Source organism: Amphiura filiformis, chromosome 9 (assembly GCF_039555335.1).
Source record: "Amphiura filiformis chromosome 9, Afil_fr2py, whole genome shotgun sequence".
NCBI classification, from domain to species: Eukaryota; Metazoa; Echinodermata; class Ophiuroidea; order Amphilepidida; family Amphiuridae; genus Amphiura; species Amphiura filiformis.
The window spans coordinates 23959739-23986885 of NC_092636.1; the positions used below are offsets into that span (position 1 = coordinate 23959739).

The 27147-nt window shown below is 37.3% G+C and overlaps 1 long non-coding RNA gene across 1 annotated transcript; it reads right to left on the bottom strand.

The window, feature by feature from the left end:
• Nucleotides 1-143: 143 nt before the first annotated feature.
• On the bottom strand, nt 144-26666 carry LOC140160776 (uncharacterized). Its single transcript, XR_011860016.1, has 3 exons — nt 26500-26666; nt 1002-1662; nt 144-762 (listed from the first exon to the last, which is right to left on the bottom strand). It is a non-coding gene; the product is annotated as an uncharacterized lncRNA (long non-coding RNA).
• Nucleotides 26667-27147: the final 481 nt, after the last annotated feature.

Consider the following 27147-nt stretch of genomic DNA (forward strand, 5'->3'; position numbering starts at 1 on the left):
GCTGATTATGCTACCCAAGGTAGCTGCTAACTAGATGACTTATGTGGCCAAAAATTATGGAATTCTGTGGCTTTATTAGAACACTACGGATTAAAATGTTAAAAATCCAAAGTTACACCCTTTACCGTGAAAATGACCATATGTGAACACTCCCATTTACAAGGCTTTGCTTCCAAGTCTTTTTTCATCCAGTCCAAAATTGGCAGTTTTGACACACGTCTATTGTACTCCTCGTGGTCTTCTGTGTCCTTGCAAAAAAACTGGCTAGCATTTTTCATTTCAGCAATTGCAATCGTTCCAATATGAATACTAATGCAGCTGTAAGCTTGATCTCTCAGTGAGCATGGAGTGTTTTTATTGCGCGGACAGTCTGGACAGCTTTGCAATTCTTCCCGGTATGTCTTCATAATATCTTCATGAGGTATATTGTCAACCTCCCCACTTTCATTACTGCTGATATCTCTCATCACTATACCAGTCATTAGTATAATAGCCGTATCCGTTATCATCATTAAATGTATGTCTCATCTCCCAATATATATCCTGACACTTGTCACACATACCAAATTTATCAAAGAAATGATTCATAATCCGCAGTCTCTTTTCCGCGTACTTCTTCTTACTAAAACTTCTAGTTCTTTCACTGCCTGAAGAGCTGCTACTTGAGTCAGAGTCAGAATCGGAATAGTCACTCGAACTCATTTTGTTTCATGAATTGCTGAGATCAGATTTATGACTTTCTTCATTCCATATCAATAATACCTGCATGCCATGGAGTAAAAAGAGAGAGAGTTTGTTTTCAAATTGTATGCAGACACCGACTTTACTTTTATAAAACATTCAGTTCTTCTTCAGTGCATATATATGTTAAAACGTATTGTAATTGAAACATATCATAATAAAAACATGTACAAATAGGTACTTATTATGACTCCACACATAAACACTTTTAGTATCAAGAACTTGCACAAGAAGTCTTTATTTCAATCCACTGGTGCTACGTTTTTACCAATCACTAAAATGTCACAAGTGTGCTGCAAATCCGTCGCATATGTGAACATTCCCATTCACAAGGCTTTGCTTCCAAATCTTTTTTCATCCAGTCCAAAATTGGTAGTTTTGACACACGTCTATTGTACTCCCCATTGCCCATTTCACAATTGGGAATGTATTTGGCACTCTCTCTCTTGTGAGCATTTGCGGCAATTGTTCCAATATGAACACTAATGCAGCTGTAAGCTTGATCTCTCAGAGAGCATGGAGTGTTTTTATTGCGCGGACAGTCTGAACAGCGTTGCAATTTTCCCCGATATGTCTTCATGATATCTTTATGAGGAATCAAGTCAACCTCCCCACTTTCGTACTGCTGATATCTCTCATCACTATACCATTCATTGGCAAAATAGCCATACACGTTATCATCATCAAATGTATGTCTCATCTCCCAATATATATCCTGACACTTGTCACACATGCCAAATTTATCAAAGAAATAGTTCATGTTTCGTAGTCGCTTTTCTGCATATTTCTTGCTACTGTAACTTCTTTCGCTGTCCGAGGAGGAACCTGAACTGGAGTCTGAATCGGAAGAGTCACTAGAACTCATTTTGTTTCCCGGATGGCTGGCATCAGACTTTCAACTTTCTTCATTCCATATAACACCTGCATGTCAGGAAGTAAACAAGACAGAGAGGGGTGGTTTTCAAATTGTATGCACACAACATCTTTACTAGTAAAGTTTTGTAAAATATTTGGTTCATCACTGCACTTCTGATTATGGACATGATCTACACTGTAAAAAATTTGTCCCATAATTAATACATGTAACTTGTAAGAATATATTATGACTTCACATATGTCTTTATTGTGTGGGCAATTTTCCTCAAATCCAACGAAAAGTGTACACAACTTGTTCAAAGCCATAACTTAAAAGTATTAAACAATTGGCTTTCATTTTTGATTGTGTTTATTTGCCTTGATCATACGCTTTTGCACCAGGACCCCTTCTGTGAAAAATTTAGACACAGGGACCCAAAAATATGCTATTTTGACCCATTAAAAAAAAATGTTCTTAAAGTATTTTAAAAACATGTACATCAGTTATGAGAAACAGTCATTGGGTTGATTCTAACCTTGATTTAGTCCAGCTGCAAGTGGGTATGACGTTGTTTTGGTGTCCATAGTTTTGTTTTTGATGGATGTTGCTTCTCAAGACCCAACTTCAAAAATAAGTTTACTGGACCTCTGTCAGCATTGGGCATTTTGAGATATGGCGGGTCAAAGTTCATACAGAGGTCAAAATTCAAACTGCTCAAATGCTGTTGAAAAGTTCTCCAAATTATTCCTCTTGTCATGGTGATCCAGAAAAAGTATCCTTTTACCTATCTGTGACATTCTCTTCTGGAGTTATAAGCAGAAAGGTCAAAGGTCACCATTTGACCTCCACAGGGGTCAAAACCTGAAAATACTCTGAAAATAGTCTCACATTTTTCATCTTGTATAAACAATTAAAAAGAACAGTTTGATACATGTAGGTCAATGATAGTCATTTATCTATTGGTTGTTAGATGACTATCATGATATGCATACATACATGAAAATGCATGTGTTGTGTGTGTGGAGGGGTGTGAGGGGGATGTGTAGATCAAAATGAACAATTTGAGACTATTTTTGTGAAGATAATTTTTCTGGTTTTGACCCCTATGGAGGTCAAATCGTGACCTTTGAGCTTTTTGCTTATAACTCTAGAAAATATGTCATAGATAAGTTTCTGACCGTTAAGACGAGCGGAATAATTTGGTAAGCCTTCCAACAATATTTGAGCATTTTTAATTTTGACCTCTGTATAAGCTTTGACCCTCCCTATCTCCAAATGCTATGCTGACAGAGGTCCAGTAAACTTAACAAAATCCACCAAAAACAAAACTATGGACACCAAAACAAGCTTCTGTGGAAAAGTTACAGAATTTGGCAGCCAGACTAAAAATGTTTATTCTGTACAATCATGAATCCCTATGCCATATGACAATGACATTAAAGACCCATTCAGTGATCCCAGCGAAAGTGTAAAAAAAATTAAAATTGCTTATAAATTGCTTAAAAGTGAAGGATAAGTCATTCAAATTGTCATTTGGTGTTTTTGAAATGAAAAAATACAAAGACAAAACACAAAGAAAACAGCAGTATTAACGAAGATGAAGCCCCATTCAAATACATGTACATGTAGCTAATTTAGATACTGTCAGTATCTAAATTACAGATTCATGTAAATTCCTTATTTTTGTCTTAAATACACGGCTTTCGGCTGAACCACTAGCCGGCTTTGTTTACATATTTATGACAATGACAAAGGTACCAAAATCCGAATTTTGATGATTTTTACGATCGTCCGGATGAGAAAATCACTGAATGGGCCTTTAAGGGGGTACTACACCCCTGTGGTGAATTTGTGACTATTTTTGCATTTTTCTCAAAAAATAATAACACACTGGTAACAAACGTTATGTATATTATTGGGGCAAGGAATCCAATTACTACACTGAAATTTCAGTGACTCAAGACAAGCGGTTCAGTATATATGATAGGGAATGAGGTACATCCTAGCGGTACCTCATTTCTTATCATAAATAACGAACCGCTTGTCTTGGATCACTAAAATTCCATTGTAGTAACTGGATTCATTGCCCCTATAATATACTTAACTTTTGTTACCAGTGTGTTATTAGTTTTTGAGAAAAATGCAAAAGTAGACACAAATTTATCGAGGGGTGTAGTACCCCCTTAAGGGTACATACTCTAGTATACTGGTTTGATTGGTCTAAAAAAATATTTTCAATTTTTTAGCAAGGCGATATGACTATTGATCATGTGAAATAAAAAAAACAATGAAAAAAAATCATGAAACCGTCCAATTTTGACATTTTTCGACAACAGTAGATGGTTGTTAAGGACGCTAGCGATGTATGTAGTCTCCAAATCACGGTTGCCAAAAGATTTCAGCCCGAATCGCGGGTAAAATAATCGAAAAGTCGCCCAATTTTTCTCTTTACAATTGGTTTCTATGGGGCAGGAAACTATCGGAAGTCACGGGAAAGTTGGAAAGTCGCCCAAATTTTTTCTTAACCATTGGTTTCTATGGGACAGGAAATTGTCAAAAGTCGCCCAATTGGGCTACCAAATCGCGGGTTTGGCAACAACACTCGTCGACAACCACATACAGTATTAGACTCCCAGCCAGTCCTATTGTACGCCGTGCCTAAAAGTTCAACTACGTAGCGCAGGTTGATAATATTAATGAGGTGACGTCATGCGTAGTATAACACTAGGCCTATGTGTAATGCCTTGTGTTCAACTGATGATGTAGGGTGCATGTAATTAATATTGAAAGACCATTCAACAGAATCGAATAAAGTAGGGACTGTGCAATAATTATAATTATGAGCCCTGGTGGGAGGGTAAAATGGGGGTGGGGGGGGGGGGGGGGAGGGCGAAAGGGGGTCATAGAAAATAGGGGGATCATAAATTGTTTTACACAATAGGGTGTTATAAAATCATAGAATTTTGTTGCCAAAATAGGGAGATCATAAATTGTTTTACACAATAGGGTGTTATAAAATCATTAAGGGCTGTTGACTCAAAAAAATTTTGCGCGGCTATGTGCGCATTCTTAAACTTACAGCATTCATAATCTTATATAATATTTTGTGCGCTTCGCATATACGTTCTTTCTTCAATCAGTTTTTCAGCCTTAGTTTCGACAATGGATTGAATTTGTGTGGGTGGAAGGGAGGGAGGGTGGTGGTCATAAAAAATTTTCAGCCCGAGATAATGGGGTCATAAATAGTTTTTAGCCCACGATAGGGGGTCATAAAAATGACTCCGGTCACTGACATATTCGTGTTGACCCTAGGGGTTGTGGCGCCTGGGGCAAGGACACAAAATGGTGGTGCCCCTAACCTGTTCTAACAGGTTAGGGGCACCACCATTTTATTAAAATATACCAACGGAAATATTTTTGCCCAAAATTATTATTGTTGACCCCCATTTTTTGCCCAGACCGCTCGGGCGGTGGTAAATTATGGGGGGGCAAGATTTTTAGGCAGGCCGGGAGGGGGCAGCAAAGAATTTTGGCACAGATATTTTCAAGTTTTAAATAATTGGCCATTTGCCAAGGGTGGTTGGCATCAGGGACAGACTTAGGTTTCAGTTTTCTACTGGCCTTCCGGGCCAGTGAAACGGCAAATCTACTGGCCCTGCAATAAATTTACTGGCCCAACTTTTTCAATATGTTCTACTGCAAAAAGTGCAAATAAAGAAGCATGTTCCCATGCCCGTAACCAGGGGGCAGGTGGTGATGAAATGACCCATTCACGAGCATAGCGAGCAAAAAAATCGAGGTTTTTAGTCCTTGTCGGTCAAAAAAGGTCCAAATCTTGAACAAAAGTCCACTTTTTAGAAATCCTGGTCATGGGCCTGCACGTTCCAATGTGACTTTTAAAGTTAGAGACTACCAATTAGGCCTACAAAACTTGATACATGTTACTTGTGTGTTAAGTCAGTAGTCCTTCCTTAATCTATAGTTCCAAAAGTTCACAAAAAAATGCAAAATAAAAGGTTCAAGTATGCGGTATTTGCGATATTGCTATCATCATCAGATAGAGCATGAAAGAGTTTGGAAATAGTATGTAGGCCTACATCGCCGTAAAAAGCGGCCGTATATTTCCAACTTGCTTGCAACACAAGGATAAGAATAAATAGACAAAAAATCATTAAATAAAAATATAAATTACACACAGGTACAGGTGACAAGTGGAGCAGAAACTGTGTCCAATTGTGTCCATCACTGATTATATCTTGCCTCAGTTATATCAAGATCAAAAATCTAGTGGCCCGCCGGGCCAGCATTGTTGGAAGTTTACTGGCCCGAGGCAAAATCCACTGGCCCCGGGCCACCGGGCCACTGCTTAAATCCGTCCCTGGTTGGCATGTGTAAGGGGTAGTCTCCACAGCAGCCAGTTTGGTTCCGCTCCCTCCACACAAACAGTCTGCCAATGATCACGAACTGGTCCTTTTGATTCGCTAACGGTTTTCTGCCGACGTCATCCAGCTTGACGTCAAACAAAGCTTTCAATTGGTCGATCGGCTAGACGGCTACTTTATTATTCATGAGCAAGTTTGACCCGCCATGGCGCGCCATCTCGCCAGCTGACTGAGGTCAATCAAGTTCCCGTATGTACAGCTCTACGGCTAGATTCGTGTAGCTAATCAGAAACGGCGTTATAAGTGGCAATTGGCAGACTGTTTGTGTGGAGGGAGCGTAACCAAACTGGCTGCGGAGGAGACTAGTGTAAGGGGGTGGGCAAGCTATTTTTTTTAACAAACTATAATTGCAAGACTATGCAAGTTCTTAATTATTTACTTATTTTTAATTACTTCAGAGTGGTCCAAACCTTTATTTACAAAATTTAGTTAATAAATTGATTATTGTTAACTAACTGCTGCTTGATTGAGCTTATTTTAATACGTTTCATTTATGTATTTATACGTTTCTTTCTTTCTTTCTTTACAAGCCGACGTCAAACGTCGGCTTGTGCTGTCTTCTTCCAATTCTTTAAGTTAGGCGTGCAGCCTAACTTATTTCTTTCTTGTGCTTTCTTTAAGTTAGGCGGGCAGCCTAACTTATTTCTTTCTTGCCATTTCTTTCTTCTTTCTTCTTTCTTTCTTTCTTTCTTCTCACAATTTGCTACTACTTCCACATCCTTGATCGGATTTCGACCAAACTCAGTCACAAGCAGTATTGGGTAGCTGGCTACAAAAGTTATGGGTTGTTTAAAGTCAGAGGTCATCCAAGGGGTCGCAGGGGTCAAAAAAGGTCACGTTAACCGAAAATACTCCAATTGAGCTGAAATTTATATGCAATGATCCTTATGACATTCTAAACATGCTTAAAATATTTTAATATTCATTAAATGTCATTAAGGGTCATAAAGGGGTCAAAGGTCAAGTTTTTGAAAATGCTCCAATTGAGCTGGAATTTAAATGCAATGATCCTTATGACATTCTTAACATGTTAAAAATATTTAAAAATTCATTTAAGATCATTAAGGGGCAACAAAGGGGTCAAAGGTCAAATTTTCAAAATGCTTCAATTTAGCTGAAATTTAAATGCAATGTATCCTTATGACATTTTTTACATGTTTTAAATATTTCAAAATTCATTTCAGGTCATTAGGGGTTATACAGAGGTCAAAGGTCAACTTTTCAAAATGCCAGCTTTCCACGATGAATGTATATTAAAACGGCAATTTATGAAACAGTCTTATTAAAATTAATACTATCCAGCACCCAGCACAGTATTGCTTGATCAAATCGTCACAATCATCCGCCTAACTTACCTCGTGCCCTTGCAAAGGGCACAGTTGCTCTAGTTAAGTTAGGCGTGCAGCCTAACTTATTTCTTTCTTGCCATTTCTTTGTTTCTTCTTCTTCTTCTTTCTCACAATTTGCTACTACTCCCACATCCTTGATCGGATTTCGACCAAACTCTGTCACAAGCAGTATTGGGTAGCTGGCTATAAAAGTTATGGATTTGTTTAACGTCCGAGGTCATCCAGGGGTCACAGGGGTCAAAAAAGGTCATTTTAACCGAAAATGCTCCGATTGAGCTGAAATTTAAATGCAATGATCCTTATGACATTCTAACCATGTTTAAAACATTTATAATTTATTTAAGGTCATTAAAGGGCCATAAAGGGGTCAAAGGTCAAGTTTTTCAAAATGCTCCAATTGAGCTGAAATTTAAATGCAATGATCCTTATGACATTCTCAAGATATAAAAAATATTTTAAAATTCATTTAAGGTCATTAAGGGGTCATGAAGGGGTCAAATGTCAAGTTTTTCAAAATGCTTCAATTGAGCTGATATTTATATGCAATGATCCTTATGACATTCTATACATTTTAAAAATATTTTTAAAGATTTATTTAAGGTCATTAAGGGGTCATAAAGAGGTCAAAGGTCAAGTTTTCCAAAATGCTCCGATTGAGCTGAAATTTAAATGCAATTAGCCATATGACATTCTAAACATGTTGAAAATATTTTGAAATTCATTTCAGATCATTAAGGGGCAATAAAGGGGTCAAAGGTCAAGTTTTCAAAATGCTTCAATTGAGCTGAAATGTAAATGCAATGATCCTTATGACATTCTTAACATGTTTTAAATATTTTGAAATTCATTTAAGGTCATTAAGGGGGTCAAAGGTCAAGTTTTCAAAATGCCAGCTTTCCACGATCAAGGTATATTAAAACGGCAATTAATGAAACAGTCTTATCCTACTATAATTCACCAGAATCTGTTTGTGTGTTTGTGTATCTGTTTGTCTGTCCGCCTCTTTTCTCGGAGACTGGGGGTCGCACGTTCCTCAAACTTGGTGGGTGGGTGCAGCTTGGTATGAGGAAGAACAAGTTTATATTTTTTAAGGTCAAAGGTCAAGGCCGGGGTCAAGTTCAATTGAAGTCTAATTTCAAACACTTTAAATGGCAAATCTAGCCATGCCAATGTGTTGACCTTGGACTCTCAAACAAAAGTTTCCACGGTGACCTTTTCGTCAGACCTACGGTTAAGAGGTCAAAGGTCAAGAAAGGTAAACATTTCAAATTGCCCCTATAGAGCTCAAACTTGGTGGGTGGGTGGACCTTGGACAAACAAATAAAAGTTTCCACGGTGACCTTTTCGTCAGACCTACGGTTAAGAGGTCATAGGTCAAAAAAAGGTAACAATTTCAAATTGCCCCTATGAAGCTCAAACTTGGTGGGTGGGTGGACCTTGGACTAACAAACAAAAGTTTCCACGGTGACCTTTTTGTCAGACCTACGGTGAAGAGGTCATAGGTCAAAAAGGTAAAAATTTCAAATTGCCCCTATGAAGCTCAAACTTCGTGGGTGGGTGTACCTTGCACTAACAAATAAAAGTTTCTACGGTGACCTTTTCGTCAGACCTACGGTTAAGAGGTCATAGGTCAAGAAAGGTACAAACTTCAAATTGCCCCTATAGAGCTCAAACTTGGTGGGTGGGTGGACCTTGGACTAACAAACAAAAGTTTCCAATGTGACCTTTTTGTCAGACCTACGGTGAAGAGGTCATAGGTCAAAAAGGTCAAAATTTCAAATTGCTCATGAAACTTGGTGGGTCGGTGTAACTTTGGCCAAGGAAGCTCAGATTTGAGAGCGAAAGTCAGGTCAAATTGCAAAAAGCTGCAATTGACCTCATCTGTGAGGACAGTGATCCCAGCCAAAGGACACACCCTGATTTTGAGATCTGCAAAAGCCAATAACCATGACAGCCGAGAACCGCGAAATACGGGTAACCGCCTAGTCTATATAATAATACTGGTAGTCTGTGACTCTGTGCCTCTGTCTGTCTGTGACTCTGTCTGTCCGCCTATTTTCTCGGAGACTAGGGGTCGCACGTTCCTCAAACTTGGTGGGTGGGTGAAGCTTGACCCCACACAGAACAAGTTTGTATTGGTTAGTGGGTCAAGGTCACCCGAGGTCATCTAGGGGTCAAATTAGTAAAAACTGTTTTTCTCAGAGACTGGGGGTCGCACGTTCCTCAAACTTGACGGGTGGGTGCGTCTTGACCCGGGACAGAACAAGTTTGTATTGGTTAGTGGGTCAAGGTCACCAGAGGTCACCTAGGGGTCAAATTAGTAAAAACTGTCATATGGGCATGCAACTTGGTGGGTAGGTGCATCTTGACCTAAGACGGAACAAATTTGTATTGGTTAGTGGGTCAAGGTCACCCAGGGGTCATCTGAGGTCAAATTAGTAAAAACTGTTTTCCGCCTATTTTCTCGGAGGCTAGGGGTCGCACGTTCCTCAAACTTGGTGGGTGGGTGCATCTGGATCTCAGACAGAACAAGTCTGTTTCGGTAAGTGGGCCAAGATCACCCGAGGTCATCCAGGGGTCATCTGAGGTCAAATTAGTAAAAACTGTCGTATGGGCATGAAACTTGGTGGGTACAGTCAACTTTTAGAGTCAAATTTTTGGACGGCCATTTTGGGGTCATCCGGGGTCACCCAGGGGTCATCTGAGGTCAAAATTGTAAAAAATGTCGTATGGCCATGAATCTTGGTGGGTACAGTCAACTTTTAGAGTCAAATTTTTTGACGGTAATTTTGGGGTCATCGAAGGTCAAATTACTAAAAACTGTCGTATGGGCATGAAACGTGGTGGGTACAGTCACCATCGGCCAGGTAATCGCGACAGCCGAGAACCGCCAAATACGGGTAACCGCCTAGTCTATATGATTATACGCATCGTCTATCTGTCTGTTTATCTGTCTGTCTATCTGTGTGTCTGTCCGCCTATTTTCTCGGAGACTAGGGGTCGCACGTGCCTCAAACTTGGTGGGTGGGTGCATGTTGCCCCATACAGATCAAGTTTGTATTGGTTAGTGGGTCAAGGTCACCCGAGGTCATCCAGGGGTCAAATTAGTAAAATCTGTTTTTCTTGGACACTGGGGGTCGCACGTTCCTCAAACTTGACGGGTGGGTGCGTCTTGACCGGGACAGAACGAGTTTGTATTGGTTAGTGGGTCAAGGTCACCAGAGGTCATCTAGGGGTCAAATTAGTAAAACTGTCATATGGGCATGCAACTTGGTGGGTAGATGCATCTTGACCTAAGACGGAACAAGTTTGTATTGGTTAGTGGGTCAAGGTCACCCAGGGGTCATCTGAGGTCAAATTAGTAACAACTGTTTTCCGCCGCCTATTTTCTCGGAGACTAGGGTCATACGTTCCTCAAACTTGGTGGGTGGGTGCATCTGGACCTCAGACAGAACAAGTTTGTTTCGGTAAGTGGGCCAAGGTCATCCAGGGGTCATCTGAGGTCAAATTAGTAAAAACTGTCGTATGGGCATGAAACTTGGTGGGTAGCCTACAGTCAACTTTTAGAGTCAAATTTTTGGACGGTCATTTTGGGGTCATCCGGGGTCACCCAGGGGTCATCTGAGGTCAAAATAGTAACAAATGTCGTATGGCATTGAAACTTGGTGGGTACAGTCAACTTTTAGAGTCAAATTTTTGTACGGTGATGTTGGGGGCATCCAAGGTCAAATTACTAAAAACTGTCGTATGGGCATGAAACGTGGTGGGTACAGTCAACATTTAGAGCCAAATTTTGGAAGGTCATTTTGAGATCACAAGGGGTCATCTGAGGTCAAATTAGTAAAAACTGTCCTATGGGCATAAAACTTGGTGGGTAAAGTCACCATCAGCCAGGTAATCGCGACAGCCGAGAACCGCCAAATACGGGTAACCGCCTAGTTAAAATTAATACTATCCAGCACAGTATTGCTGCTTGATCAGATCGTCACAATCATCCGCCTTACTTACCTCGTGCCCTTGCAAAGGCACAGTTGCTCTAGTTCTTTCTTTCTTTCTTTCTTCTTTCTCACAATTTGCTTCTTCTGCCACATCCTTGATCGGATTTCGACCAAACTCGGTCACAAGCAGTATTGGGTAGCTGGCTACAAAAGTTATGTGTTGTTTAACGTCAGAGGTCATCCAAGGGGTCACAGGGGTCAAAAAAGGTCATTTTAACCGAAAATGCAACGATTGAGCTGAAATTTAAATGCAATGATCCTTATGACATTCTAAACATGTTTCAAATATTTTAAAATTTATTTAATATCATTAAGGGGCCCATAAAGGGGTCAAAGGTCAAGTTTATCAAAATGCTCCAATTGAGCTGAAATTTAAATGCAATGATCCTTATGACATTTGAAACATTAAAAAAATATTTTAAAATTCATTTAAGGGGTCATAAAGGGGTCAAAGGTCAAGTTTTTAAAAATGCTCCAATTGAGCTGAAATTTCAATGCAATGGTCCTTATGACATTATTAACATTTTAAAAACATTTTAAAATGCATTTAAGGTCATTAAGGGGTCATAAAGGGGTCAAAGGTCAAGTGTTCCAAAATGCTCCAATTGAGCTGAAATTTGAATGCAATGATCCTTATGACATTTTAAACATGTTGAAAATATTTTAAAATTCATTTAAGGTCATTAAGGGGCAATAAAGGGGTCAAAGGTCAAGTTTTCAAAATGCTTCAATTGAGCTGAAATTTAAATGCAATGATCCTTATGACATTCTTAAGATGTTTTAAATATTTTAAAATTCATTTAAGGTCATTAAGGGGGCATACAGAGGTCAAAGGTCAAGTTAATACTATCCAGCACAGTGTTGCTGCTTGATCAGATCGTCACAGTCATCCGCCTAACTTACCTTGTGCCCTTGCAAAGGGCACAGTTGCTCTAGTTGTGCTTTCTTTAAGTTAGGCGTGCAGCCTAACTTATTTCTTTCTTGTCGTTTCTTTCTTTCTTTCTTCTTTCTTCTTTCTCACAATTTGCTACTGCTTCCAGATCCTTGATCGGATTTCGACCAAACTCAGTCACAAGCAGTATTGGGTAGCTGGCTACCAAAGTTATGGGTTGTTTAACGTCAGAGGTCATCCAAGGGGTCACAGGGGTCAAAAAAGGTCATATTAACAGAAAATGCTCCGATTGAGCTGAAATTTAAATGCAATGATCCTTATGACATTCTAAACATGTTTAAAATATTTTGAAATTTATTTAAGGTCATTAAGGGGCCATTAAGGGGTCAAAGGTCAAGTTTTTCAAAATGCTCCAATTGAGCTGAAATTTTAACGCAATGATTCTTATGACAATCTTAACAAGTTGAAAATATTTTAAAATTCATTTAAAGGGGGTAACCCTATTGGTTTTGGATATGGATTGTCTTTAAAATTACATAATAATATCAAATATCGCCTCCTTTATGCTGCTTTGTGAAAAAACGAGAGCATTTTCAGCGTAAATGTGAATAAATAGCCAAATTTGCAATCCAATACCTTGGTATACGTGAATTGCATTCTGGGCAGGCAATGACGAATGCTGAAAATGTTTTTATTTTCGTACCGTTTCAGAAAAAAAGGAAACAAAATATATTTCCCCTTGCAATATGTACAGTTCAAATAAATATAAAAAAAGTTTGAGTAAAATGGAGAGGAAAAAAGCCCTTCCGAGACCGGGTTTTGAACCGGTACCTCTCGGTAAAAACAAACGCGCTTAGTCAATTGAGCTATTCAGCACACCACGCTTACTCTTGCCGTTTTAATAACTATATACGGCAAACCGTCTCCTCAGCAGTTAGTGTGGTTCGCTTTTTCACAGAATGTGTATGACGCTGAAACCAAAGTAGCTGTTATGCGGTGACTGATATTTCGATTCATAATTCCCTCCCAGAATTCCAAAGTATTTACCATTGTTTACAAACTGGTATACCTGTAAAACCGCTGTGATTCATGATTTCTCGAAATACATCGACTTGGAGCGTCAAATTTCAGGATAGTAATGAGAAAAATAGTATCTATTATGTGATACCAAAACCTCATCAACAATGAAAAAAAATCGGGGGATGATGCTGTCGATCGGGTTACGGACCTTTAAGGTCATTAAGGGGAAATAAAGGTGTCAAAGGTCAAGTTTTCAAAATGCTTCAATTGAGCTCAAATTTAAATGCAATGATCCTTATGACATTCTTAACATGTTTTAAATATTTTACAATTCATTTAAGGTCATTACGGGGGTCATACAGAGGTCAAGGGTCCAGTTTTCAAAATGCCAGCTTTCCATGATCAAGGTATATTAAAACGGCAATTAATGAAACAGTCTTACTAAAATTAATACTATCCAGTACAGTGTTGCTGCTTGATCAGATCGTCACAGTCTTCCGCCTAACTTACCTCGTGCCCTTGCAAAGGGCACAGTTGCTCTAGTTCTTTCTTTCTTTCTTTCTTCTTTCTCACAATTTGCTTCTTCTGCCACATCCTTGATCGGATTTCGACCAAACTCGGTCACAAGCAGTATTGGGTAGCTGGCTACAAAAGTTATGTGTTGTTTAACGTCAGAGGTCATCCAAGGGGTCCCAGGGGTCAAAAAAGGTCATTTTAACCGAAAATGCTCCGATTGAGCTGAAATTTAAATGCAATGATCCTTATGACATTCTAAACATGTTTCAAATATTTTAAAATTTATTTAATATCATTAAGGGGCCCATAAAGGGGTCAAAGGTCAAGTTTATCAAAATGCTCCAATTGAGCTGAAATTTAAATGCAATGATCCTTATGACATTTGAAACATTTAAAAAATATTTTAAAATTCATTTAGGTCATTAAGGGGTCAGAAAGGGGTCAAAGGTCAAGTTTATAAAATTGCTCCAATTGAGCTGAAATGTCAATGCAATGGTCCTTATGACATTCTTAACATTTTCAAAACATTTTAAAATTCATTTAAGGTCATTAAGGGGTCATAAAGGGGTCAAAGGTCAAGTGTTCCAAAATGCTCCAATTGAGCTGAAATTTGAATGCAATGATCCTTATGACATTCTAAACATGTTGAAAATATTTTCAAATTCATTTAAGGTCATTAAGGGGCAATAAAGGGGTCAAAGGTCAAGTTTTCAAAATGCTTCAATTGAACCAAGACAAAGGTCGGGTCAAATTTAACGTTGCACAGTATTGCTGCGTGATGATGTCATCACAGTCATACGCCTAACTTACCTCGTGCCCTTGCAAAGGGCACAGTTGCTCTAGTCTTTCTTTCTTTCTTTCTGGCAACTCGTGACATTTTGCGTGACTTGCCACGTTTCGCCCTAGCTCTCTTATGCTTCGACAGATTTCAACCATACTTCAGCCAAATGACCACTGGATTAGGCCCAACCTTACATTTGACTTTGACCTGACTGTGACCTTTGACCTTGACCTTATGGCCAAAAATGTTGATTTCACAAAAAATGCTACTCCTTCCACAAATTACATGCAATGATCATGTGACTCATGCATATGAATCAACATGTGGCAGTGCTTAAAACTTCCTAAAAAGAATTGAGGTCAAAGGTCATTAGGGGTCATTTCCGGTCAAAATCTGAAAAATTTGTAAAAAATATTCAAAAAATCACTGTCTGTACAAATTACATAGCAGAGAGTCGCCATTAACACACATGCATTGCTATTAGCCAGGGCCTTTAGGATGCCTACAGTTTCGGGGTCAAAGGTCATTAAGGGGTTACTTCCGGTCAAAAACCAAAATTATCAAAATGTTCAAAACATTTTTATCTCAAAATGTAAACAGACCAGAATAATATAACCAACATACATGAATTAGTGTTCCCTGATGTATGCATGGTATTTTTATTTTGGGGGTCAAAGGTCATTAAGGGGTCACTTCCTGTTTTTAGCTGAATAACTTCAAGAATTTTATCTCAAGAACTGAACATGTTAGAATTTTTTATTTAAAAGTGGATCAATGCATTTTGTCGGTGTACATAAGGTTTTTTTTTTCATTGAGGTCAAAGGTCATTAAGGGGGTCAAAAGGTCAATCAAAAATTTTAAAAATCAAAATCCATGTTTAAGTTCGATTAAGCTGAAATTCACCAGGAATATTTCTTATGACATCCTAAGCACAATGCAAGAGCAGTTGACCCCATCCGTAACCCAGGGGTCAAGTTATAGGGGTCAAATTGCGGCTTGTATTCAGCGTCTGTTGACTCTAGTTCTTTCTTTCTTTCTTTCTTTTCTTTCTTTCGCTCTTTCTTTCTTTCGCTCTTTCTTTCGCTCTTCATACTCTGTTTATTTTATTTTATTTTATTTTATTTTATTTTATTTATTTTATTTATTTTATTTATTTTATTTATTTATTTTATTTATTTTATTTATTTTATTTATTTTATTTATTTATTTTATTTTATTTATTTATTTATTTATAAAAATTTATTTATTTATTTATAAAATAGCGTGTTATAGTAGTGCTCCGTGGTAATAACTCAAATCCGACACGCTGCTCATTAATATTCATGACCTGCTCTATGTGGTGCCGTAAAGTGTTCAGTGCACAAGCGTGTTGGAATATAAGATCTCAGCATAAACATTGCAATTCACCTTTTCGGTAAATCCCATAAGCCTTTGCGAGTACACCTAAGAACTCGTCATTCTGCGTCACGCCGCTCCGCGCTGATGCGCACATCGTTTATCGAACATCGTTACTGCGCATTGCAAGTCGGTGTGACGTCAAATGACGAGTTCTCAGGTGTACTCGCAAAGGGTTATGGGATTTACCGAAAAGGTGAATTTGGAGAGAACCGCAGGATATTTAAAATGGGAAATTACCTGGTTTGGCGAAACTCAATGTAAGTAAACATTTGGGCATAATAATTATGCTCCAACGGAAACTATTAACGTTCCCATGTTAGTTGATTTCGTGCAATAACTTGGCGACAAATTAACACTTTTGTCCCAAAAAGAGCAAACACATGTGTTATGCAAAATGCCTATTTCAGAGTACCCCGTCATCTAAAATGCCCAATTCTGAAAAATTGGACAATAATATTACGTCAAATGTTACATGCCTAAGAACTCGTCATTCTGCGTCACGCCGCTCCGCGCCACTGCGCACATCGTTTATCGAACATCGTTACTGCGCATTGCAAGTCGGTGTGACGTCAAATGACGAGTTCTCAGGTGTACTCGCAAAGGGTTATGGGATTTACCGAAAAGGTGAATTTGGAGAGAACCGGCAGGATATTTAAAATGGGAAATTACCTGGTTTGGCGAAACTCAATGTAAGTAAACATTTGGGCATAATAATTATGCTCCAACGGAAACTATTAACGTTCCCATGTTAGTTGATTTCGTGCAATAACTTGGCGACAAATTAACACTTTTGTCCCAAAAAGAGCAAACACATGTGTTATGCAAAATGCCTATTTCAGAGTACCCCGTCATCTAAAATGCCCAATTCTGAAAAATTGGACAATAATATTACGTCAAATGTTACATGTGCTTGAATACCAACATGCCTGGATGTCTTGCAAAGTTGAATTTTTGGGAAAAAATGAATCAATTTATGAATTCCTGAGAGTTTAAAGACAGTTTGGCAGATTCAAAAGTTCAGTCGAAAATTTACGTTTTCTAGAACTTGTAAATTATATTTTGAGGCTCAGATATTAAAATTTTATAGCAAGAATGTAATTTTGGAATGTTTGACACATGCCTACAATTTGGTAGAGAAATCGGTGTGAAGTATAACATAATGTCAATGGTCCAAAAATAAAACAGCGAGTGGTGAAAGCGAGGACCCAAGTCATAGGCTTCTAGTGAAAATCTGATTAAGGCTATAAAAATAACAATGGGAAAATAATAATATATAAACCTTTACCTTTAAGGTGGTATTGGACCCATTATGAAAGTGCTCTAAATGTGTTTTAAACAGATTAATTGAGTAGAGCAAAGCACACTTATCAATATGCCTTTTGTTTGAAGCAGATCGGACATACGGTTTTCAAAATATATCAATTTATATTTTCTTTATATCTTATTGTTTTTATCAATAATCAATATAGTTAATGAGCTAAAATGACTGGAGAAGCTCATTAACATATAATTTTTTGCCAATATTTTGCTAAAAATACATGCATAAATGTTCAGGGTACTTTTATTTTGCATACTTTTGCCTTGAAACTTGGTCAAAGTGTTTCTAATATGTTCTAATGTATTATATAGTGAAGCCGCCCCCTAATTTGCATATTTGCATAATTAATTAGCATTTATGCAAATTAGCTCATTAATTATGCAAATATGAAAATTAGAGGGCGGCTTCACTATATAATACATTAGAACATATTAGAAACACTTTGACCAAGTTTCAGGGCAAAAGTATGCAAAATAAAAGTACCCTGAACATTTATGCATTGGTTTTAGCAAAATATTGGCAAAATTACATATTAATGAGCCTTTGCAGTCCTTTTAGCTCATTAACTATATTGCCTATTGACAAAAAACAATAGGATACAAAGAACATATAAATTGATGTATTATGGAAACCGTATGTCGGATTTACTCCAAACAAAAGGCATATTGATCAGTGTACTTTACCCTACTCAATTCATCTGTTTAAAACATGCTCAAAGCATTTCCTAATTTCTAGAAAATGCATCCAATACCACCTTAAGATGAGGTATAACTTTTATTTTTCCGATGATTATTTCTGGACCAAATTTGATACTTAATGTGGCAAATTCATCCCATTTTTTGCTCAAAACCTCGAAAAGAGGCAGTAACCTTAAGCCATGGCTAGACTGCGGAACTCAGTCAATGATAGTCAGCCATTTACAATGTATCTATTGGTTGTTATATGACTATCATGATATGCATGTAAGGCCAAGTAAAATATATTTAAATCGTCCCCACCCTACCCAATTTTTGGATATTTTCAAATATTTTTTGTTATTTTTCTTATAATTCAAGAGCTCCCTCACTTGGTTGACTAAAGTTGTTGCAGTTATCATTTAAAAACACTATCATGCTTGGGGTAGGGCTTTAGGGAAATAACAAAAATATTAGGGGCCTCCCGGCCCTCCCCATTTCTATGATGTTGACAAAGCCATTGCAATTACAATTTTACACAGAAATGAATACTAAATTTGCAATAAATTTAAAATCAAATAATAAGAGCCTCCCTCACCAAATTTTGAGAAAGTCTGTACGATATTATTTATTTTCTTTATAGCCTAATCAGTAGCGTAGCCAGGTTTTAGGAACGGGGGGGGAGCTCAACTTGCAATCTACCAACAGAAATATTTTTTGCTGACGGAAGTTGTAAATTTTGGTTTACGACATGATCCACACATCAAATTTGTATCATCATATTTTTTATTTAAAAACTTAGACATGTAAGAATATTCATTCTGACTCAACACAAAACACATTACAATGTAGTATCACTAAGTTTTACAAGAAGTCTTTATTTCAATCCAATGGTGCTACATGTACGTCTTTGCTAATCACTAAAATGTCACAAGTGTGCTGCAGATACGACGCATATGTGAACACTCCCATTCACAAGGCTTTGCTTCCAAATCTTTTATCATCCAGTCCAAAATAAGCAGTTTTGACACACGTCTATTGTACTCCTCATGATCCATATCGCATTTGACAAAGTATTTGGTAGTCTTCCTCTTGTAAGCATAGGCCATCGTACCAATATGAAGACTAATGCAGCTGTAAGCTTGATCTCTCAGAGAGCATGGAGTGTTCTGAACAGTTTTGCAATTCTTCCCGATATGTCTTCATGATATCTTTATGAGGTATCCAGTCAACCTCTCCACTTTCGTACTTTTCATATCTCTCATCACCATACCAACGGTAGGAATAAAGACTGCCCCCGTCATCATCATTCCAAGTATGTCTCATTTCCCAATATATATCCTGACACTTGTCACACATACCAAATTTATCAAAGAAATAGTTCATGTTTCGTAGTCGCTTTTCTGCATATTTCTTGCTACTGTAACTTCTTTCGCTGTCCGAGGAGGAACCTGAACTGGAGTCTGAATCGGAAGAGTCACTAGAACTCATTTTGTTTCCCGGATGGCTGGCATCAGACTTTCAACTTTCTTGATTCCATATAACACCTGCATGTCATGAAGCAAACAAGACAGAGAGAGAGGTTGTTTTCAAATTGTATGCACTCATCCACTTTGCTTTTAAAAATAGAAGTTTTGTCAAATATTTGGTTCATCTTCATGCACTTCTGATTATGGACATGATTCTAGACCGTAACAAATTTGTCCCATAATACAGATATGGTAACAAGTCACTTTTTGTAAGATGTAACAAGTCACTTTTTGTAAGTCAAGTCCAAGTCCAAGTCACAAGTCCTTTTGTCCAAGTAACTTGTAAGTCAAGTCAATTTTTGTGTACTCAGGAATGTTTATTACCATAATACATGCAGTTGATTTTTGGAAAGTTTTGACTAAAATTTTTTTTTTCATCGCTTCAGGAATGTAAAAAAATCACCTCAAAATGTGGCGGGACGGAATTTTACACATATTTTAATTAATTTCTTTATTTTTGCAAAGTCCATTGACATTTTTAGTGCTAAAATTGTCTATACCGAAGACCTTATAATTTAACAAACAAAATCCTATTTTTTTTAGATATGTAGTAAATTTTAGGTTGAGTGATGACCATTTTTGGCTCTGGTCCTTCTTTCTTTCTTCTTTCTTCCTTCTTAATTTCTTTCTTCCTTCCTTCCTCCCTTTCTTTCTTTCTCTCTTCGTTCTTCCTTCCTCCTTCCTTTTCTTTCTTCCTTCCTTTCGTTTTTTATTCCTTCCTTTCTCCTTTTCTTTCTTTCTTCTTTCTTTATTCCTTTCCTTTTTCTTCCTTCCTTTCTTTTCTTCCCTTCCTTTTTTATTCCTTCCTTCCTTCCTTCCTCCTTTACTTTCTTTCTTTCTTTCTTCCTGATTGATTGATTGATCATATTTTTCCCCCTTTCATTTTGAAGTTAGGGTCAAGTGATTGAAGAAAAAATAAACTGTGCTTCTATAATTAATGCGATATTTTGTTACTATTTTTAATCAATTCTACATGCATTGTATTCTATTTTTTCCTCTTGATTTTATTTGATTCATTCATTCATTCATATTTATTTGGCAAAAATCGACACAAAATTGTACAATCAAACATACATTTTAAATCAACACAATCGGAAAAGTTGCACACCAAAAAGAACATAGACACCAAAATGCCGAATTGCCAGGATGACCATAAAGTCTAGCTTCCTGTGTAGACTTTATTCCAATGGGGTCCCACAAAAAAGATGCCTGCATGGGGCGTGCAAAACACAAGACAAGATGAAGGCAGGGACCAAAGGAGCAAGCTACACAAATTCAACAGACTCATGGGTCTAGCAATTCTACATGAAGCCAGGCATGTTTATTTATTTAAGTACATTTGTCAAGAATAGATTTGATATGGGAAGGTAAGTTGTTCCAATCAAGAGTTACTTGATAGAAAAAAGATTTTGTATATGGTCATTTTCACGGTAAAGGGTGTAACTTTGGATTTTTAACATTTTGATCCATAGTGTTCTAATAAAGCCACAGAATTCCATGATTTTTGGCCACATAAGTCATCTAGTTAGCAGCTACCTTGGGTAGCATAATCATCTTTGGGAGTTACTGCGTTCAGTTTTAGCAGGCTTAAATGTACTTAATATTGCCATTTTGAAAACTATAAAAAACAGTAACATTTTTGTAAAACCCTGTGTTTTCTTCAGCTAGTTCATGGATAATTTTTCTTATCCTGAAAGTACGGTCATATGTTCAGTAAACACTGCCACATTAGATTTAATTGTGAACAGCCCTGTATTTTTGAGAACCGGACTTCGATATTTGTCGTTTCGGAGGCTTCATTTTCCGTTAACAATTGTTAACAAACTTTGTGGGTATAGCTTTGGTTCATAATTCTTGGTTATTTCTTCACTTCTTCTTGATTCATAACAGTTGATATCTTAACTTGAAATGGGTAACAAAAATTAGTTGATTTGCAAGATTTTAAAATTTTTATAAAATCTTGACTTCAAAGAGCCGATTTTCCATTAACTTTTTTGAAGCCTCCGAAACAAACTGTTCAGCAAGCTTGGGCAAATATAAATAAAAGAGCTCATCCAATCTATTTATCAAAATGTAGCAAAGTAGATCCTCAAGTCACTTGTTTTTAAATCGTGGAGATATATATCACCGTTTGAAAATGGGACCCAATACAAACTTTCCGTTAACAATTGAAGCCTCCGAAACAAATGAAGCCTCCGAAACAACAATAAGATTAATTATCATCTATGCATATCTAAATTGGTGTTTCATACTGATATCTGCATTGTAATTGTTACTTGATATGTGCAGAATGTCATAAATTAAAAAAATTGTTGATTTTATGGTTAATGTTTGAAAAATATACTGATACCCAAAAAGCCTGTTTCGGAGGCTTCACATGCAAAAAAAGCCATACTTAAAACAAATGGGTGAAAAAGTTAACATGCTATAAATCTACAATATCTGCCGATAGAATCATTGATTCAATACACACAAGAAAATAACAGCTTAGATGATCCCAACAGTGTTGTTAACAAAAAAACTACTTCTGCAGTGTTTAGCCATTGTTAACATGAAGCCTCCGAAACAAAAAAAATGACTTGCTGTGATAATTTAATTTTTGTCACAACTGAAATTCAATACTTCGAAGTAAAGCATGAAAATTGGTAATTTGTGATATTTTTTACCTATTTTTTCATGTCAACTTGCAGTAGTTAGCCAAATATTTTACTTTTATGATCACCTGTGTTGTTAACTGAAGCCTCCGAAACACAAATCGCTTGAATTGCCAATTCTAAAAATAACTCCAATTTCTGTGAAACTTGGCTGGCAGGTTCCTTTTATCAAGTAGTATTTGTACATGAAGTTAGACATTCAAATTATTTTAGGAACCCAATTAAAACTTAAAAAATATACGTTTAAGGTTGGGAAATTTCCATTGTAAATGACACTTTATGTTAAAAAATTTCAAAACTGCAATTACAAACATAGCAAAACATGGTATAAAATGTAACTTATATCTGTTGACTTACTTTGGAATGGGATTTCACATGTATTCCAGCTTTCATGTCATAATTTTCTGAGCTTATGTAAAATACATTTTTCCTTAGATTTTAACCAAAATGTTATGGAAATGTCAAATTTTTATTAGAAATCAAAAGGTTTAAGCCTTGAAACATTATTTTACTGGAATTTAAGTTGCTCCTATGCATGATTTCAGTAAACAGAAACATATTTAAGTGGTTTGAAATTTTGACCCTAAAAATCAAAAGTTACACCCTTTACTGTGAAAATGACCATATATGAACCTACTCTTGGGACATAAAAACTTGACCTAGTGGCATGTGAATGAGTACATCAGAAATTTTGGTAAAAAACTGGGTAAGATAAGAAAGGCCCTGTGCCCCTGTGAATGGAAAATATTCTGTTTTGGGTATCAAGAAGTTTAACTTAGAAATGACCAACATGAGCTCTGGAAGTTACAGTGTCTATTCTTCCAGAAAATTGAAATTATTCCCAAACCCTACCGCACTGTGTCACATCCGTCCCCAGATTCTTCCCCAAGTGGGATACCCAAAAATGGACCCAAAAGGGAAAAATTTAGGCTGGTTGCTATCTACATGTACTATAACTTATTTTCTTGTTCCCTCCCTTCCCTGCCTGAATATAGGTGTGTTGTCAGGCCCAGAAACTTCTTTATACAACTGTTGGGCTAAGTTGTGAGTTGTTCTATTCTGTCTCCCCTAAAAACTTTTTCCTAGATGGTACAGTCTAGACACTGAACCATTACAGATATGGTTCAAAGGGAAGACAGGCTGGCAAACACCTCTAGACTCTTTTATTATTTTCAGAGATATAGCTGTGATTTATTATTTACAGGGGTATGAGAGTTCAGCTTTTTTGTTTTGATTTTCAGCCTTTTTTGTACCAGTACACTTGCTCTGCACAAATGTATAGGATCTTCCCAAATTGCAGCTTTTTGCTAGGTGTTTTTAGCTTTTTGCTAACTGTTTTCAGCGTTTTCAGCTCCTGATATGTGGTGACGCACATGCCCCTGATTTATAAAGCCTTAGAATTAAAATTCTCCTGTAGCAGAGTTCAGAGATTGCCACTAAACTATTGCATCTAGGCCTAGGGAAGGATAATCAAGGATTTGGATCTGGTTTAAAAGGGAAGATTAACTTGGACAATAGAGCTGTTAACTAATTGATGGATCTGTCTTCCCTTAGAATCCCAAATGCTTCCCTAGATAGGCAGATGTTCAAACTAAAAAGAAAATGGATTTTGTATGAAATATGCAAAGCAGAGCTCCCTTGATCTTTTTGTGTGTGGGTGGGGGGGGGGGTGCATTATTACCTACATTGTATAGTATGACCACTAGTCACTATTGCCCAGGCAGGGAAAAATTACTGACCAAACTGTTTTATGCTTAAGTCCATGGTTTCCCTCAAAATAATTATTTTTGGGATGGGAATGGGTAAAAGCCACTTGAGGGACCACATGTATGCTAATGCTATGTAGTATGTACCCATATAATTCTTCCCTAAATGACACTTTATGAATTCACCTACCCTGTAGAGCAATCACTGCCAGCCAGTGACCTAATAAAACATAATAATACATGTTCCAGTAATCCAGTTATACATTTTTCCCCCAAATTAGTTACGGTAATTTAATTTTTAATCTTCCTTGAATCCGGTTGACTTTCTTCTGTTTTTCCCTCTATTTTTTTTTTCTTTTTTCAAAATGCAAAATTCTTCCCCAAAGGGGTAAAATTATTCCCTCCCTTTGGGGGCAATTACTTGAATAGACGCCCTGATTGTAGAATAAAACGAATCATCTTGTTTTGAATAACTTGAAGTTTGTGCTGATAAATTTTGGACAAACCGGTATACCATGAGGTGCAACAATAATCAAGAGGACCTGCAGTAATGCAGAGCAGAGATTTTGGAAGATTTTTGCGAAGCTTTTGGTTGAAAAATTGATTGAGAAATACATGATGAGTGTCATTCATACATGTACATGGATACTATACTACCTTAGTTCGCAAGGCAAACTTAAAAAAAACGGGCAAAACAGACGTGTCATTTATCGGTATGACATTTTCGTTATTGACGCTGCCCTATTTTAAGTTTGCACAGAAGAGGCAGCTCAGTTTGAGTGCATCGATTTGTCAGTAAAATACACATATACTCACTCTAAATTGTTCATCAATCTAATCATGTGTTCCTTATGAAAAGAACCATATGCTGCATTGCATGTACAATCACCTAAAAAAGATGAAAAATGCATTTAAAAAACTTCAGTACATGCAACCTACGCACTAAAATTGGAAGTCATATTTTATGTGTCAAACTCTAATTACACAGGGTAATTACTCCAAAGGCTTGATTCATAGACTAGTGCACATCGCTTATTAGTTGATTGCGACGGCCATGGGTGGCCGTACACGATTTTCATTTCGTCATGCAGCGACTGGGAAAACAGCCTAAACATCGCTTTTGGCACAGAGCTGACATGTACCACGTGACATCTGATCATGTGATATTTCATATTTACGGCATTAAAAGTTGAAGTTACATTGGATTGTGTGCTCCAGAAAACTTACTTTTTTTCTGGATTCATAATGGAGTATTAATTACAATTTCAGCCATGCACGTTTAGGTAAGAAGTACAACAACCCGTGTAATTAATATTATGACAAACATGCAGATATTTAAGCTTCTGGAGCCTTGTACTGTTTATTAATTGCTCTAATTGAAATTACGTTGCACCCGCTTTCTGCATACACATCAACCCATACCGTACTAGCAGAGCCAAGTACGGTATGGGTTCCTCGTACTAATACTACCTATGATGCATGCTTGTATGAAAAATTAATGATCAACAAAATTTGTTACACAAATTCTGTTTACATGGATCGAATCCATGGGTTCCTAAAGTCACTGAGGGCCGATGACACACATTCGATGGGTGTAAATTCTGTTACTCTATATGCCCAGAAAGTTGACAGACAAAAACCGCCATCTTGAAACTTACTGAGAACTCTAGCTTCGAATTTGCACACGATAGTTACGCATTCGATGCTAGAGTAGGCCCTACTTTACTATGGTTTTTCAGTTGGTCAGCGGTGCAAATTTTTACACCGGAGGTTATTTATCCTGTTAATGTTGAAATTTGGATGAAAGTTATTTCGATGAGTCAACTGTATCTTTTGAGCAAGATTAGCGTATTTTGGACAGTCTAAAATTTTGCGGAAGTGTAATTTTAGCAACATTTTTGATGCAATCGTTTGTCGTGATCGGCTGTGTTTACTTCTGAACTTCCATTGTTTTACACGTGTCATGCTTCCGAATCCGACTAGATTTTGAATGCAATGGTCTCTAGCCTAGAATGTGACGCTATCGGTGAGCAAATTCTTGGCTAGAGTTCTCGAGCAACTTGAAACCTTATTATATTAAAATAGACCTACTGTAAACTCCTCCATACTTTCCTGTAGTGTATTGAGCTGCTTTTTGCACCAATTGTGATTGTCTTTCTTTTTAAATTATCTATTCTTTACATTGTTGATACCAAATTTTTTTTTTGGGGGGGGGTCAATATTGAATTCCATTTACCACCGGATTCGCTACTGACGATTCTCTTGGTCGGGCTGACGTCACAAAGGGGAAATTACACCCATCGAACGTGTGTCATCAGCCCTCAGATCGGCCATCAGACTGTAGGAACCCATGGATTCGATCCATGTAACTAAGGGGAAATAGCCTTGTAAAACCAGTGTGCGCATGTGCAGCGCATGTCATGTGTAGTTCCCCTTTCTCGCGCTGGTTGCTATGCGCGCGCTTGTGCAAAGGGGACGAAGGGGACAATGTTCCTGGAATGTCCGACCGAGTGAATGATCATGATGATGCAGTACATCTGACATCAGCATTGTACATGTTGTAAGCTTTCTTACCGTTATAAGCTTAAATTTTATTAGCTGTCATATTTTACATACCGTACTTACCTTAAATATGGAACGGAGGGGTATGGTTTCATTCACATCTGGTCAAACGATGTTCAAAAACTGGGAAACACCAATTTCTTCTATTTTTAGCTTTTTATACTAAAAAAATTAAAAGCATGCCATGAAAGTATCACAACTTCCGGCGGAGTCGAGTCAGCACTTTTCGGCACCCCGTAAAGCAGATTATTAATATTAATGAAGTGACGTCATGCACCATGTTTCGTGCACTGAGAATGGAACATGGGAATAAGGGAGTATTCAGTAATACCATGGTAATACTTTGATTGGGACTAATGTTAATTCAATGCATTGAAATCGAATTGAATTGAAATTAATTTTGGGCGATTTTCATTTAATCGAAATGAGTGGGCTTGGGCATGAATTGAATTGGATTGGAATTGAAATCATGTTGAGTGATGAAGAATGAAGTGGAATTGAAATTAAATTCAGCTTTGATTTCAATTCAGCATTTCAATTCACAAGCAGATGTCTGTGATTCCAGATCATTCCACCTGTAAAAAGTGCCCTTCCTCCTGAAGTTCTGAATTTTGATACACTTCCAGGTCTATTCACACAAGAGCACACATTAAAAACTTTGGGGACTAATCACAAAGCCCCTATGTTTCTCAAGCTCCTAATTTTTATGCT